The sequence below is a fragment of the Oncorhynchus masou genome, chromosome 23 (assembly GCF_036934945.1).
Source record: "Oncorhynchus masou masou isolate Uvic2021 chromosome 23, UVic_Omas_1.1, whole genome shotgun sequence".
Lineage (NCBI taxonomy): Eukaryota > Metazoa > Chordata > Actinopteri > Salmoniformes > Salmonidae > Oncorhynchus > Oncorhynchus masou.
In genome coordinates this window covers 14,999,834-15,016,427 of record NC_088234.1, presented here as the reverse complement: position 1 = coordinate 15,016,427, position 16,594 = coordinate 14,999,834, and the positions used below count along the sequence as shown (strand labels likewise).

Genomic DNA, 16,594 nt, shown 5'->3' with positions numbered 1-16,594 from the left:
TGGCTAACCCACTGATCCTGCTTTGTTGTAAACCCCTCAGGTCTAAAATGTCTATGTATGTGTATTTTATCCAACAGAATAATTTGTTTGTTGATTTGAATATGTCACAGTGGGGGATAATCTTCCAAGTCCCCGGAAAAACATACAAAATACAGTATTATAACAAATTGATCAGGGAACCATATTTTGTACCCTTGATATGGCTGTGGCTCCAGTAAGCTATACAGTCAGGAACTTTCATATTTTCGTTGGAAATACATGTATACCTTCATGCATCTCCTGTGATACTGCTGTACAGAAACAAAGCGCCATTTACAACCATCCAACTCGGTTTCATTTACAATGAAATGTAACTTAAGTTAACAATGACATCTTCATCACTGGCATCTAATTTGTCCAGGTCATACAGTTTACCTTGGAAACTTGGCACAGACTGATGCATAGAGACTAACTACACAGGGGGAAAACATCAACCTGAACCGGTTTGAATGTGGGTGGCTCAACTCAAATTTGACTATAAAAGGACACATCATCCAGGGTCAGTCATTGCATTTCAAGAGCCAAGACAGGTAATAACTTAGCAACCTATGATTAGAAACCATGTATACAATACAAAGGTCGTACCTTTAGATTATCCTTATTTCAGAAAAAAAGTAATTGATTCTCTGAAGTTTTACAGATAATGTAACTGTGATATCATGCGTTCCTTTGCAGATTCGGCTGTGATTCCGACAAAAGGATAGAACCGTCTTCAAACAAACAAAGGTAACGACAATGCCAATATTTTCCATTTTGTATTGGTATACATTTGTATTGCTGAAGTTCAGTGCTATAGCGCACTTGAAATATAAAGGTAATTTGTGGTTGAGCCGACTCAAGCAGCCTTTACAGTGAATGTAGTCTCCACGAACACTGGAACATTGGCATTAGGCATTTGGCATTAGTCCATAGAAACACATTGAATAACATGTTCATAGATGGCAAACTATACTAAACAAAAATAGAAACGCAATATGCCATAATTTCAACAATTTTACTGAGTTACAGTTCGTATAACTAAGTCAGTCAATTAAAATATATTCATTAGGCCCTAATCTATGGATTTCACATGACTGGGCAGGGGCGCATCCATGGGTGGGCCTGGGAGGGCAGTGGCCCAACCTCTTGGGAGCAAGGCCCACCCACTGGGGAGCCAGGCCCAGACATTCAGAATGAGTTTTTCCCCACTAAAGGGGTTTATTACAGACAGAAATACTGTCAGGGTGGCTGGTCTCAGACAGTCCTGCAGGTAAAGAAGGTGGATATGGAGGCTGGTTGTGAGGCCGGTTGGACGTACTGCCAATTTCTCTAAAATGATGTTGGATTCTCTGGCAACAGCTCTGGTGTACATTCCTTCAGTCAGCATGCCAATTGCATGCTACCTCAAAACAGACATCTGTGGCATTGTGTTGTGACAAAACTGCACATTTAGAGTGGTATTTTAGTGTCCCCAGCACAAGGTGCACCTGTGTAATGATCATGCTGTTTAATCAGCTTCTTGATATGCCACACCTGTCAGGTGGATGGAATATCTTGGCAAAGAAGAAATGCTCACAAACAAGGATGTAAATGAATTTGTTCACAATATTTGAGAGCAATACATTATTTCTGAGTATGGAAAATGTTCTGTGATTTTTTATTTAATCTCATGAAACATGGGACAAACACTTTACATGTTGTGTTTATATATTTGTTCAGTGTATTTAGGCCTAATTACCACTAAAATTCCATGAAAACGATAGAATGACAAACAAAATATATATGTGGGCTATAGCAGCCTAAAGGTAGGAAGTCTAAATCGTGGTGTCTTCCCTATATTCTTTGTCTATGGCGTTGGTCTGAATGATTTACTGTAGGCGGGTGTGCAGAGGCCCATCCATTGGAGACGTGACCAGATTGTTTTTTGACTAACAGGACATTTGTTTTGAAGTGTCTGAGAGAAATAAGAAAGATCAGGAATTAATAGAAAACATTTTGTGACCCATATTTAACCCCTTTTTTGACACTAAACTACTTCCATATATACAGTGCGTTTGGAAAGTATTCAGACCCCTTTCAACATTTTGTTATATTACAGCCTTATTCTAAAATGGATTAAATTGTTTTTCCCCCTCATCAATCTACACACAATACCCCATAATAGCAAAGCAAAAACAGGTTTTTAGAAATTATTGCAAATGTATGAAAAATTAAAAACTGAAATATTACATTTACATCAGCAGATCCTCTCAAGCACTGTCAGGTTGGATGGGGAGCATCGTTGAACAGCTATTTTCAAGTCTCTCCAGAGATCGATCGGGTTCAAGTCCTTGCTCTGGCTGGGCCACTCATGCGTTGTCTTGCCTGTGTGCTTAGGTTCGTTTTCCTGTTGGAAGGTGAACTTCCGCCCCATTCTGAGGTCCTGAGCGCTCATCAAGGACGTGATGCTTGGCATTCAGGCCAAAGAGTTACATCTTTCATAAGACCAGACAATCATGTTTCTCATGGTCCGAGAATCCTGTAGGTGCCTTTTGGCAAATTCCAAGCGAGCTGCCATGTGCCTTTTACTGAGGAGTCCAATCAAGTTGTACAAACATCTCAAGGATGATCAATGGAAACATGATGTACCTGAGCTGATTTTCGAGTCTCATAGCAAAGGGTTTTAATACCTACAGTGGGGAGAACAAGCATTTGAAACACTGCCGATTTTGCAGGTTTTCCTACTTACAAAGCATGTAGAGGTCTATAATTTTTATTATAGGTACACTTCAACTGTGAGAGACGGAATCTAAAACGAAAATCCAGAAAATCACATTGTATGATTTTTAAGTCATTCATTTGCATTTTATTGCATGACATAAGTATTTGATACATCAGAAAAGCAGAACTTAATATTTGGTACAGAAACCTTTGTTTGCAATTGATCACACGTTTCCTGTAGTTCTTGACCAGGTTTGCAACACTGTAGCAGGGATTTTGGCCCACTCCTCCATACAGACCTTCTCCAGATCCTTCAGGTTTCGGGTAGTCGCTGGGCAATACGGACTTTCAGCTCCCTCCAAGGATTTTATATTGGGTTCAGGTCTGGAGACTGGCTAGGCCACTCCAGGACCTTGAGATGCTTCTTACGGAGCCACTCCTTAGTTGCCCTGGCTGTGTGTTTCGGGTCGTTGTCATGCAGGAAGACACAGCCACGACCCATGTTCAATGCTCTTACTGAGGGAAGGAGGTTGTTGGCCAAGATCTCATGATACATGGCCCCATCCATCCTACCCTCAATACGGTGCAGTCGTCCTGTCCCCTTTACAGAAAAGCATCCCCAAAGAATGATGTTTCCACCTCCATGCTTCACGGTTGGGATGGTGTTCTTGGGGTTGTACTCATCCTTCTTCTTCCTCCAAACACGGCGAGTGGAGTTTAGACCAAAAAGCTCTATTTTTGTCTCATCAAGACCACATGACCTTCTCTCATTCCTCCTCTGGATCATCCAGATGGTCAGTGGCAAACTTCAGACGGGCCTGGACATTCGCTGGCTTGAGCAGGGGGACCTTGCGTGCGCTGCAGGATTTTAATCCATGACGGCGTAGTGTGTTACTAATGGTTTTCTTTGAGACTGTGGTCCCAGCTCTCTTCAGGTCATTGACCAGGTCCTGCCGTGTAGTTCTGGGCTGATCCCTCACCTTCCTCATGATCATTGATGCCCCACGAGGTGAGATCTTGCATGGAGCCCCAGACCGAGGGTGATTGACCGACATCTTGATCTTCTTCCATTTTCTAATTATTGCGCCAACAGTTGTTGCCTTCTCAACAAGCTAGCCTTGTGCAGGTCTACAATTGTATCCCTGATGTCCTTACACCCTCTCTGGTCTTGGCCATTGTGGAGAGGTTGGAGTCTGTTTCATTGAGTGTGTGGACAGGTGTCTTTTATACAGGTAACGAGTTCAAACAGGTGCAGTTAATACAGGTAATGAGTGGAGAACAAGAGGGCTTCTTAAAGAAAAACTAACAGGTCTGTGAGAGCCGGAATTCTTACTGGTTGGTAGGTGATCAAATACATATGTCATGCAATAAAATGCTAATTAATTACTTAAAAATTACAAACCTCTACATGCTTTGTAAGTAGGAAAACCTGCTAAATCGGCAGTGTATCAAATACTTGTTCTCCCCACACAATGTAAATAAGGTATTTTGGTTTTATTTTTAATCAATTTGCAAACATTTCTTAAAACTGTTTTCTCTTTGTCATTATGGGGTATTGTGTGTCGATTGATGAGGAAGTTTATTTATTCAATCCATTTTAGAATAAGGCTGTAATGTCACAAAATGTGGAAAAAGTCAAGGGGTCTGAATACTTTCCAGTTGCAATGCAATTCATTATTTTAACTGGTACCGGGCTACTTTCAGACGAGTCTTATGAGGCTTTATGGCATCCTAGATCAAAACAACCGACGTACGTGTTCATGAGAGTCTCACCTTTCGATGGTGGGGTCATATTATTATCATACTATTCGGACGCTACAAATGTTCTCTATTACCGATTTTCGGATGTCTCCTGGTCTGACAAACACTGCTGTAGCTCTGTCACCTTCCACTGCAGAAGCAGATGGCCGACATTGGCAGATGCGGTGGATTGAGACGCAGCCCATGCAGATGGCCGACATCAGCAAATGCGGTGGATTGAGACGCAGCCCATGCAGATGGCCGACATCGGCAGATGCGGTGGATTGAGACGCAGCCCATGCATTTCTTGCTTTAAGGGACAATCAGCAGTAGAAACAATAACAAAGAGTACTCCCCACCCCTGAACCGAGGGTTGGGGCTGGATAAATTAAACCACTCTCAAATTCATGAACAGAGTTATGGATGCAAGGACTGACCATGCAAGATATCAAAATGATACACTACATGGCCAAAAGTATGTTGACACCTGCTTGTCGAATATCTCATTCCAAAATCATGGCAATAATATGGAGTTGGCCCCCCCTTTGCTGCTATAAAAGCCTCCACTCTTCTGGGAAGGCTTTCCACTAGATTTTGGAACATTGCTGCAGGGACTTGCACAAGCCACAAGAGCAATAGTGAGGTTGAGCACTGATGTTGGGTAATTAGGCATGGCCTGTAGTTGGCATTCCAATTCATCCCAAAGGTGTTCATTTGGGTTAAGGTCAAGGCTCTGTGCAGGCCAGTCAAGTTCTTCCACACTGATCGCGACAAATCATTTCTGTATGGACCTCGCTTTGAGCACGGGGGCATTGTCATGCTGAAACAGGAAAGGGCCTTCCCCAAGCTGTTGTGACAAAATCTTGAAGCACAGAATTGTCTAGAATGTCATTGTATGCTGTGGTGTTATGATTTCCCTTCACTAGAACTAAGGGGCCTAGCCCGAACCAGAACAGCCCAAGACCCTTCCCCAAACTTTACAGTTGGCACAATGCATTCGGGCAGGTAGCGTTCTCCTGGCAACCGCCAAACCCAGACTCGTTCGTCGGACTGCCCGATGGTGAAACGTGATTCATCACTCCAGATAAGGCATTTCCACTGCTCCAGAGTCCAATGGCGGTGAGCTTTACACCACTCCAGCCGATGCTTGGCATTGCTCATGGTGATCTTAGGCTTGCCCATTGAATCCCATTTCATAAAGCTCCCGACAAACAGTTTGTTGTGCAGTAGTGTTGCAACTGAGGACAGAGTAGATTTTTACGTGTTTCGGAACTCGGGAGTCCCGTTCGGTGAGCTTGTATGGTCTACCACTTCGCAACTGAGCCGTTGTTGCTCCTATACATTTCCACTTCACAATAACAGCACTTACAGTTGACCGGGGCAGGGCAGAAATGTTATGAACTGACTTGTTGGAATGGTTGCATCCTATGACGGTGCCATTCTACTGCCAATGTTTGTCTATGGAGATTTCATGACTCTGTGCTCGATTTTATACACCTGTCAGCAATGGGTGTGGCTGTAATCGCCGAATCCACTCATTTGAAGGGGTGTCCACATAGAGTACCAGTCAAAGGTTTGGACACCTACTCATTCAAGGGTTTTTCTTTATTTTAACTATTTTCTATATTGTAGAATAATAGTGAAGACATCAAAACTGTGAAATAACAAATATGGAATCAGATAGTAACCAAAAAGGTGTTAGACAAATCAAAATATATTTTATATTTGAGATTCTTCAAAATAGCCACCATTTGCCCTGATGAAAACTTTGTACACTCTTGGCATTCTCTCAACCAGCTTCACCTGGAATGCTTTTCTAACCGTCTTGAAGGAGTTCCCACATATGCTGAGGACTTGTTGGCAGCATTTCCTTCCCTCTGCGGTTCAACTTATCCCAAACCATCTTAATTGGGTTGAGGTTGGGTGATTGGTGAGCCCAGGTCATCTGATTCAGCACTGCATCATTCTCCTTCTTGGTCAAATAGCTCTTACACAGCCTGGAGGTGTGTTTGGTCATTTTCCTGTTAAAAAAATAATTATTGTCCCACTAAGCGCAAACCAGATGGGATGACATTTTGCTGCAGAATGCTGTGGTAGCCATGTTGGTTAGGTGTGCCTTGAATTCTAAATAAATCACAGTCAGCGTCACCAGCAAAGCATCCCCACACCATCACACCTCTTCCATGCTTCACGGTGGGAACCACACATGCAGAATTAATCCGTTCACCTACACTGTGTCTCTCAAAGACACCGTGGTTGGAACCAGATATCTCGAATTTGGACTCATCAGACCAAAGGACAGATTTTTCAAAGGTCTAATGTCCATTGCTCGTGTTTCTAGTTCCAAGCAAGTCTCTTCTTAGAAATTGGAGTCCTTTAGTAGTGGTTTCTTTGTAGCAATTCGACCATGAAGGCCTGATTCACGCAATCTCCTCTGAACAGGTGATGTTGAGATGTGTCTGTTACTTAAACTCTATGTAGCATTTATTTGGGCTGCACTTTCTGAGGCTGGTAACTCTAATGAACGTATCCTCTGCAGCAGCAGTAACTCTGGGTCTTCTTTCCTGTGGTGGTCCTACATGAGAGCAAGTTTCATCATAGAGTTTTTGCTACTGCACTTGAAGAAACTTTCAAAGTTCTTGAAATGTTCCAAATTGACTGACCTTCATGTCTTACGTAATGATGGACTGTTGCTTCTCTTTGATTTTTTAGCTGTTCTTGCCATAACAGGGACTTGGTCTTTTACCTAATAGTGCTATCTTCTGTATACCACTCCTACCTTGTCACACAACTGATCGGCTCAAATGCCTTAAGAAGGAAAGAAAATCAACAAATTTACTTTTAACAAGGCACAACTGTTAATTGAAATGCATTCCTCATACTCAGACTACCTCATACATATCCAAGATGGCTTTTCACTCGGACGTCAATTTGTCTTGTCTCGTCCCGTCCCATGTATATATCATCTTTGTGTATATTTCATATAGACTTTTTATATTTTTAATTTTAATTTCCATCTACGGACTGAACATATTCTCCTGCATCCCGCCTCACCCAATGTGGCATGGATCTGCTATTTTTTTTACACTTTAGAACCGGAACCCCTATCAGGAGCTAGCCAGCTAACTAGCTACTAGCTAGTAGTCAGTTAGCCACTGCGAGCGGTCATCACGTTAACTCGGACATCAGCTAGCCTCAGCCCGGTCAATTCCTGACAGTTGCACAGCTCAATATCAACCCAGAGTATATTGGACTGCTTTTTCTCTACCACATCTCCGGATTCCTACCGCAAGCAATGAACCTTTACATCGGATTGTCGCAGCTGGCTAGCTGCTATCCAAGTGGCTACTCCTGGCTAATGTCTCTGTCCAAAGCAAGCACTAGTTAGCCTGGAGCTAGCCTAGAGCTAGGCCCATCTCCAGCCAATTATTGGACTACAAAACCTATTTTGCCAATTGGCCTGGACCCTTTTACTGCCAACACGGATCCCCGCCGACCAATCACGACTGGTCTACCGACGTAACAGTTCGAGTGGGTCTCAACAGGCTATTCTGTTACGATGTCACCGAAGAACCACCTACTATCCCCGGCCCGCTAGCTTTTCTGAACGCTGTGTCCCCTGCTCGCCTAGCTTAGTAGTGACTGCCAAACAGCACCCTGACTCACCTATTGCTACTCTTTTATACCCTATGATCACTCGGCTACACAGCTGATGCCCCCTGTTTCAATAACACAGCACCTCATTTTGTTTACCTGTCGGCCCCAGCCTTGAACTCAGGTCAAGTGCGTACCTAACTAACCTGCTCTGCCCATTCATCGCCATTTACCCGTTGTTGTCTTAGCTCTCCTGATCCACACATGTGTTTGCTTTATTCCTCTCTCTAATGTCAATATGACTTGTCTACTGCTGTCTTGGCTAGTTCTTGCTGTTTTATTTCACTGTATAGCCCTCAGTCCCACTCAAAATGCCTTAGATAGCTCTTTTGTCCCACCCCCACACACATGCGGAGACCTCACCTGGCTTAACTGGTGCCTCCAGAGATGAAACCTCTCTCATCGTTACTCAATGCCTAGGTTTACCTCCACTTTACTCACATCCTACCATACCATTGTCTGTACATTATGCCCTGAATCTACTCTACCATGCCCAGAAATCTCATCTTTTTATTCTCTGATCTTTTTATAGCCTTTAGCCGTACCCTTATCCTACTCCTACTCTGTTCCTCTGGTGATGTAGAGGTTAACCCAGGCCATGTATCCCCCAGTTCCACTCCTATTCCCCAGGCGCTATCTTTTGTTGACTTCTGTAACCGTAAAAGCCTTGGTTTCATGCATGTTAACATCAGAAGCCTCCTTCCTAAGTTTGTTTTATTCACTGCTTTAGCACACTCCGCAAACCCTGATGTCCTAGCCATGTCTGAATCCTGGCTTAGGAAGGCCACCAAATATTCTGAGATTTCCATCCCCAACTACAACATTTTCCACCAAGATAGAACTGCCAAAGGGGGTGGAGTTGCAATCTACTGCAGAGAGAGCCTGTCATGTTTTCCAGATATGTGCCCAAACAGTTCAAGCTTCAACCTTTAAAAATCCACCTTTCCAGAAATAAATCTCTTGCTGTTGCCACTTGTTATAGACCCCCCTCAGCCCCCAGCTGTGCCCTGGACACCATATGTGGATTAATTACCCCCCATTTATCTTCAGAGTTTATACTGTTAGGTAACCTAAACTAGGATATGCTTAACAGCCCAGCTGTCCTACAATCTAAGCTAGATGCCCTCAATCTCACACAAATTATCAAGGAACCTACCAGGTACAACCCTAAATCCATAAACACGTGCACCCTCACAGATATCATCCTGACCAACCTGCCCTCCAAATACACCTCTGCTGTTTTCAACCAAGATCTCAGCGATTACTGCATCATTGCATGTGTCCGTAATGGGTCCGCGGTCAAACAACCACCCCGTATCACTGTCAAATGCTCCCTAAAACACTTCAGCGAGCAGGCCTTTCTAATCCACCTGGCCGGGGTATCTTGGAAGGATATGGACCTCATCCCGTCAGTAGAGGATGCCTGGTTATTCTTTAAAAGTGTTTCCGTCACCATCTTCAATGAACATGCCCGTTAAATTTTTTTTGAACTAAGAACAGATACCTGAATAGCCCTTGGTTCACTCCAGACCTGACTGCCCTTGACCGGCACAAAAACATCATGTGGCATACTGCATTAGCATCGAATAGCCCCCGCGATATGCAACTCTTTAGGGAAGTTAGGAACCAATATACACAGGCAGTTAGGAAACAAAGGCTAGCTTTTTCAAAAATAAATTTTCATCCTGTAGCACAAACTCCAAAACATTCTGGGACACGGTAAAGTCCATGGAGAATAAGAGCACCTCCTCCCAGCTGCCTCACTGCACTGAGGCCAGGAAACACTGTCACCACGATAAATCTACGATAATCGAGAATTTCCATAAGCATTTTTCCACGAATGGCCATGCTTTCCACCTTGCTACTCATACCCCAGTCAACAGCTCTGCACCCCCCACAGAAACTTGCCCAAGCCTCCCTCATTTCTCCTTCACCCCAATACAGATAGCTGATGTTCTGAAAGAGTTGCAAAATCTGGACCCCTACAAATCAGCTGGGCTAGACAATCTGGACCCTCTATTTCTAAAATTATCCACTGCAATTGTTCCAAACCCTATTACTAGCCTATTCACAGTCTCAGAGATCCCCAAAGATTGGAAAGCTCCTGCCGTCCTCCCTCTCTTCAAAAGGGGAGACTTTCTAGACCCAAACTGTTACAGACCTATATCTATCCTACCCTGCCTTTCTGAAGTCTTCGGAAGCCAAGATAACAAACAGATGACTGATCATTTCGAATCCCACCGTACCTTCTCCGCTATGAAATCTGGTTTCCCAGCGGGTCATGGGTCTACCTCGACCACTCTCAAGGTCCTAAATGATATCATAACCTCCATCAATAAAAGACAATACTGTGCAGCCGTCTTCATCGACCTGGCAAAGGCTTTTGACTCTGTCAATCACCGCATTCTTACCGGCAGACTCAACAGCCTTGGTTTCTCAAATGACTGCCTCGCCAAGTTCACCAACTACTTCTCAGATCGAGTTCAATGTGTCAAATCGGAGGGCCTGTTTTCCGGACCTCTGGCAGTCTCTATGGGGGTGCCACAGGGTTCAATTCTCGGGCTGACTCTTTTCTCTGTATACATCAATGATGTCGCTCTTGCTGCTGGTGATTCCCTGATCCACCTCTACGCAGACGACACCATTCTGTATACTTCTGGCCTTTTATTGGACACCGTGTTAACCAACCTCCAGACGAGCTTCAATGCCATACAGCACTCCTTCCGTGGCCTCCAACTGCTGTTAAATGCATACTCTTCAACCGCACCCGCCCGCCCGACTAGCATCACTACTCTGGACAGTTCTGACTTAGAATATGTGGACAACTACAAATACCTAGGTGTCTAGTTAGACTGTAAACTCTCCTTCCAGACTCACATTAAGCATCTCCAATCCAAATTTAAATCTAGAATCGGCTTCCTATTTCACAACAAAGCATCCTTCACTCACGCTGCCAGACATACCCTTGTAAAATTGACTATCCTACCGATCCTTGACTTCGGCAATATCATTTACAAAATAGCCTCCAATACCCTACTCAGCAAATTGGATGCAGTCTATCGCAGTGCCACCCGTTATGTCACCAAAGCCCCATATAGTACCCACCACTGCGACCTGTGTGCTCTTGTTGGCTGGCCATCGATTCATATCCGTTGCCAAACCCACTGGCTCCAGGTTATCTATAAGTCTTTGCTAGGTAAAGACCCGCCAAATCTCAGCTCACTAGTCAGCATAGCAACACCCACCCATAGCACGCACTCCAGCAGGTATATTTCACTGATCACCCCCAAAGCCAATTCCTCCTATGGCTGCCTTTCCTTCTATTTCTCTGCTGCCAATGACTGGAACGAACTGCAAAAATCTCTGAAGCTGGAGACTCATATCTCCCTCACTAGCTTTAAGCACCAGCTGTCAGAGCAGCTCACAGATCACTGCACCTGTACATAGCCCATATGTAAATAGCCCATCCAACTACCTCATCCCCATACTGTATTTATTTATTTTGCTCCTTTGCACCCCAGTATCTCTTCTTGCACATTCATTTTCTGCACATCTACCACTCCAGTGTTTAATTGCTATTTTGTCATTACTTTGCCACTATTACCTATTTATTGCCTTACCTCCCTTATCTTACCTCATTTGCACACACTGTATATAGACTTTTTCTACTGTATTATTGACTGTATGTTTGTTTATTCCATGTGTAACTCTGTGTTGTTGTATGTGTCGAACTGCTTTGCTTTATCTTGGCCGGGTCACAGTTGTAAATGAGAACTTGTACTCAACTAGCCTACCTGGTTAAATAAAGGTGAAATACAAATAAAATATTTTAAAATATATAGGATTAATCACAATAATTGTTTGCTAAAATAATAATGCTTCCAAAAAATGTAATTTTTGTAAAGACAATCCTTGTAAGAAGTTCCAATCCTTTGCATGAATTTTATTACTAATGTTATTTGGTAATTATGGAAATTAGGATTAGCAGGATTTTTATACTATTTATAATGCAAATTGAGGTGAGGGCTATGGAAATGCTTTTGGCAGCTGATCTGCTTCTGTTCTGTGGGTGGTACTGTGTGCTCTTTTCGAGGGATGGGTCCCAATCTCTCGGGGGCCCTGGGATCCGGGGGGACGGGGGTGGTCTGCCGGTCACTAGGATGACAACCCAACTTGGGATGGGAGGGGTTTTAACAGGTGGAATAGTGGAGACCAATTGAAGGTTTACTTAGTAGCAATGCAAATGTCATGGTACAGCTATATGGACACTCAAACACTATGTTACTTTTTAATGGTGAGTTTACAAACATATGTTATGATAAATAGATTTGAAACTTGTGTTTCATTATGGTAAATGGTGAAATAAGTATAGCCAGTTATAATTGTAATGGCTTAGCAGATAATATGAAAAGACGGACAGTATTTTCCTGGCAAAAAGAGAAGGAATATATGATCTATTGTTTACAGGAAACTCATTCAACCCTTTTAGATGAAGTTGTGTGGAAAAAGGACTGGGGGGCTTAATATATTTCTCCCATGGGAAAAGAAATTCCAAAAGGGTGATGATATTAATAGTAATTTTGATCTAAATGTGCAAATTGTTCAAACAGATCCTCAAGGTGGTTGGTGATTTTAAATATGATATTGGACCATGAACAGATATGGCTCAATAACCTATACGGTCCAAATAATGATGATCCACATTTCTATGAAAATATATATGATAATTTATTGACACTACAAGCAATACAAAACTGTATTATTGTCGCACCCTGATCTGTTTCACCTGTCTTTGTGCTTGTCTCCACCCCCCTCCAGGTGTCACCCATCTTCCCCATTATTCCCAGTGTATTTACACCTGTGTTCTCTGTTTGTCTGTTGCTAGTTCATCTTGTCAGGTCTTACCAGCGTGTTTTCCTGTCTCCTTGCTATTTCAAGTTCTGTTTCCTAGTTTCTCCGGTTCTGACCATTCTGCCTGCCCTGACCTCGAGCCTGCCTGCCGTACTGTACCTGCCTGACTCTGGCCCGTTTATGAACCTCTGCCTGTCCTGTTTTTAAATTAATGAGTAAAGAATAATACATTATTTTTGGAATGGCAAGCCAGATCAAATTAAAAGGGCCTATTTATATAATGAATATGAATTCGGGGGGGGGGGGACCTCTCACTTAATTAAGGCATCAGTCATACAAAAGTTATACTTAAATCCGAACTGGTTCTCTAGCAAATTAGTTACAATGTATCAAGATGCAAGGCGAGACCCAAATGCAGACACAGGAGGCAGATGGTTGGAGTCTTGCAATGTTTAATAATCCAAAGGGGTAGGCAAGAGAATGGTCGTGGACAGGTTAAAGGTCAAAACCAGATCAGAGTCCAGGAGGTACAGAGTGGCAGACAGGCTCATGGTCAAGGCAGGCAGAAGGGTCAGGCAGACAGGTACAGAGTCCAGAAAACAGGCAAGGGTCAAAACCAGGAGGACTATAAAAAGGAGAATAGTAAAAGGAGTACGGGAAAAACACGCTAGTTGACTTGACTAAACATACAAGACGAACTGGCACAGAGAGACAGGAAACACAGGGATAAATTCACCAGGGATAATAAGCGACACCTGGAGGGGGTGGAGACAATCACAGGAACAGGTGAAACAGATCAGGGCGTTATTTTTTAAACAAGCCATAGAAAGTTGTTTTCAATTTCAGTTTAATCCACCAGAAAAGACAGAACAAATAATACAACAAATATGCTGGTTAAACTGAAATATTCTAATTGATTTAAAAAAACTTTATTTTTCGATAACATTTTTGTACAAAGTATAATCTTTGTAAATTATATCATAAATAGAACTGGTGGAGTTATGTCACACATGCATCTAACACACATATATGGAAATGTCTGCTCTACCCAAAATTACAACGAACTAATTGCAGCATTACTGCAAAAATGGAAGAGGCAAGTGGAAGGAGGAAAAGTGAGGAACTTATCTGTCGGCCCTGAATTAACGACCAAAATTGGTTGTGATAAATATACCAGTTTCATTTAAGAACCAAAAAATGGACAGCTCATGATTTATGAACTGACACGAAAAACGATGCCGGATTCAAAACTTAGAATTTTTCAATATAAATTATACAAAATTCTTGCAACCAAGACATTGTTATACACCTTTTTGCTAAAAGTATTATATCTTTATTAATTTACAATCTGTAGAAACTATGAGAACAGAAAGGTTCAGAACTTTTGTGAAGTATCAGAGCAAGTTAAATAAATGGCAAATATAAATCCAAAATGGATGGTGTTAACAGATAGATGGGAGGGGTTGAATTGAGCTGAAGGGTCAGACTGATAACAACAAGATAACAAATGTAAGATATACTGTCTGTTTAATGTATATAGGTTCAGAGCTTTTGTGAAATAGCAAATATATGGCAAATAGAAATCAAACTGGATGGACATTAGCAATAGATGGGAAAGGTGGAAGTTAGAGGAAGGACAGGACAAAAAACAAACAAAATATAACTATTGTAAAAGAAATTGTTAAAAATTTTGGGGTCACTTAGAAATATTCTTGTTTTTGAAAGAAAAGCACATTCTTGGTCCATAAAATAACATCAAATTGATCAGAAATATGTAAAGTAGTGAGTGTAAACAGTGTTAACAGTGTAAATTTGCTGTCCCCACAAAATAACTCAACACACAGCCATTACTGTCTAAACCGCTGGCAACAAAAGTGAAAATGTCCAAATTGAGCCCAAAGTGTCAATATTTTGTGGCCACCATCATTTTCCAGCACTGCCTTAACCCTCTTGGGCATGGAGTTCACCAGAGCTTCACAGGATGCCACTGGAGTCCTCTTCCACTCTTCCATGACGACATCACGGAGCTGGTGGATGTTAGAGACCTTGCACTCCTCCACCTTCCGTTTGAGGATGCCCCACAGATGCTCAATAGGGTTTAGGTCTGGAGACATGCTTGGCCAGTCCATCACCTTTACCCTCAGCTTCTTTAGCAAGGCAGTGGTCGTCTTGGAGGTGTGTTTGGGGTCGTTATCATGTTGGATTACTGCCCTGCGGCCCAGTCTCCGAAGGGAGGGGATCATGCTCTGCTTCAGTATGTCACAGTACATGTTGGCATTCATGGTTCCCCTCAATGAACTGTAGCTCCCCAGTGCCGGCAGCACTCATGCAGCCCCAGACCATGACACTCCCACCACCATGCTTGACTGTAGGCAAGACACACTTGTCTTTGTACTCCTCACCTGGTTGCCGCCACACACGTTTGATACCATCTGAACCAAATAAGTTTATCTTGGTCTCATCAGACCACAGGACATGGTTCCAGTAATCCATGTCCTTAGTCTGCTTGTCTTCAGCAAACTGTTTGCGGGCTTTCTTGTGCATCATCTTTAGAAGAGGCTTCCTTCTGGGACGACAGCCATGCAGACCAATTTGATGCAGTGTACGGCGTATGGTCTGAGCACTGACAGGCTGACCCCCCACCCCTTCAACCTCTGCAGCAATGCTGGCAGCACTCATACGTCTATTTCCCAAAGACAAACTCTGGATATGACGCTGAGCACGTGCACTCAACTTCTTTGGTCGACCATGGCGAGGCCTGTTCTGAGTGGAACCTGTCCAGTTAAACCGCTGTATGGTCTTGGCCACCGTGCTGCAGCTCAGTTTCAGGGTCTTGGCAATCTTCTTATAGCCCAGGCCATCTTTATGTTGAGCAACAATTATTTTCTTCAGATCCTCAGAGAGTTCTTTGCCATGAGGTGCCTGGTTGAACTTCCAGTGACCAGTCAGTATGAGGGAGTGTGAGAGCAATGACACCAAATTTAACACACCTGCTCCCCATTCACACCTGAGACCTTGTAACACTAACGAGTCACATGACACCGGGGAGGAAAAATGGCTAATTGGGCCCAATTTGGACATTTTCATTTAGGGGTGTACTCACTTTTGTTGCCAGCGGTTTAGACATTAATGGCTGTGTGTTGAGTTATTTTGAGGGGACAGCAAATTTACACTGTTATACAAGCTGTACACTCACTACTTTACACTGTAGCAAAGTGTCATTTCTTCAGTGTTGTCACATGAAAAGATATACTCAAATATTTACAAAAATGTGACGGGAGGACTCACTTTTGTGATTTACTGTATATATATTTACCAAAAAAAGATATGGGGGATTGAAAATGATGCAGACAATTACATTGATGGAATTTACAATCTATCCGCAATTTTAACGCTGATCTACACCCTAGTTTTGATCTGACCATCTAAGTCACAACAATAGATGCACACAGTGTGCTAAAACTAATAACACACAAATGATTGTATTCCTCTTGTCTATTTTGAATACATCATTTAAAAGTTCACAGTGTAGGTTGGAAACCCCAAGGCTAATGACTTCTCCAAAACCTAATTGGAGTCAGGAGTCAGCTAACCTGGAGTCCAATCAATGGGATGAGATTGGAGATGCTGG

At 42.8% G+C, this 16,594-nt stretch overlaps 1 protein-coding gene across 2 annotated transcripts in view; it reads left to right on the top strand.

Annotated features, from left to right (window-relative positions):
• The first annotated feature begins 547 nt into the window (after positions 1–547).
• LOC135510370 (sterile alpha motif domain-containing protein 9-like) overlaps positions 548–16,594 on the top strand; it is a 28,146-nt gene continuing 12,099 nt past the window's right edge. The window contains exons 1-2 of one of the 2 annotated variants that reach the window (XM_064931235.1): positions 548–569; positions 715–765. The gene's annotated coding sequence lies outside the window, so the exon portion shown is untranslated. Of the gene's footprint in view, positions 570–595; positions 618–714; positions 766–16,594 lie in introns of those variants that run through there. The other variant, XM_064931236.1, reaches the window with a different exon arrangement.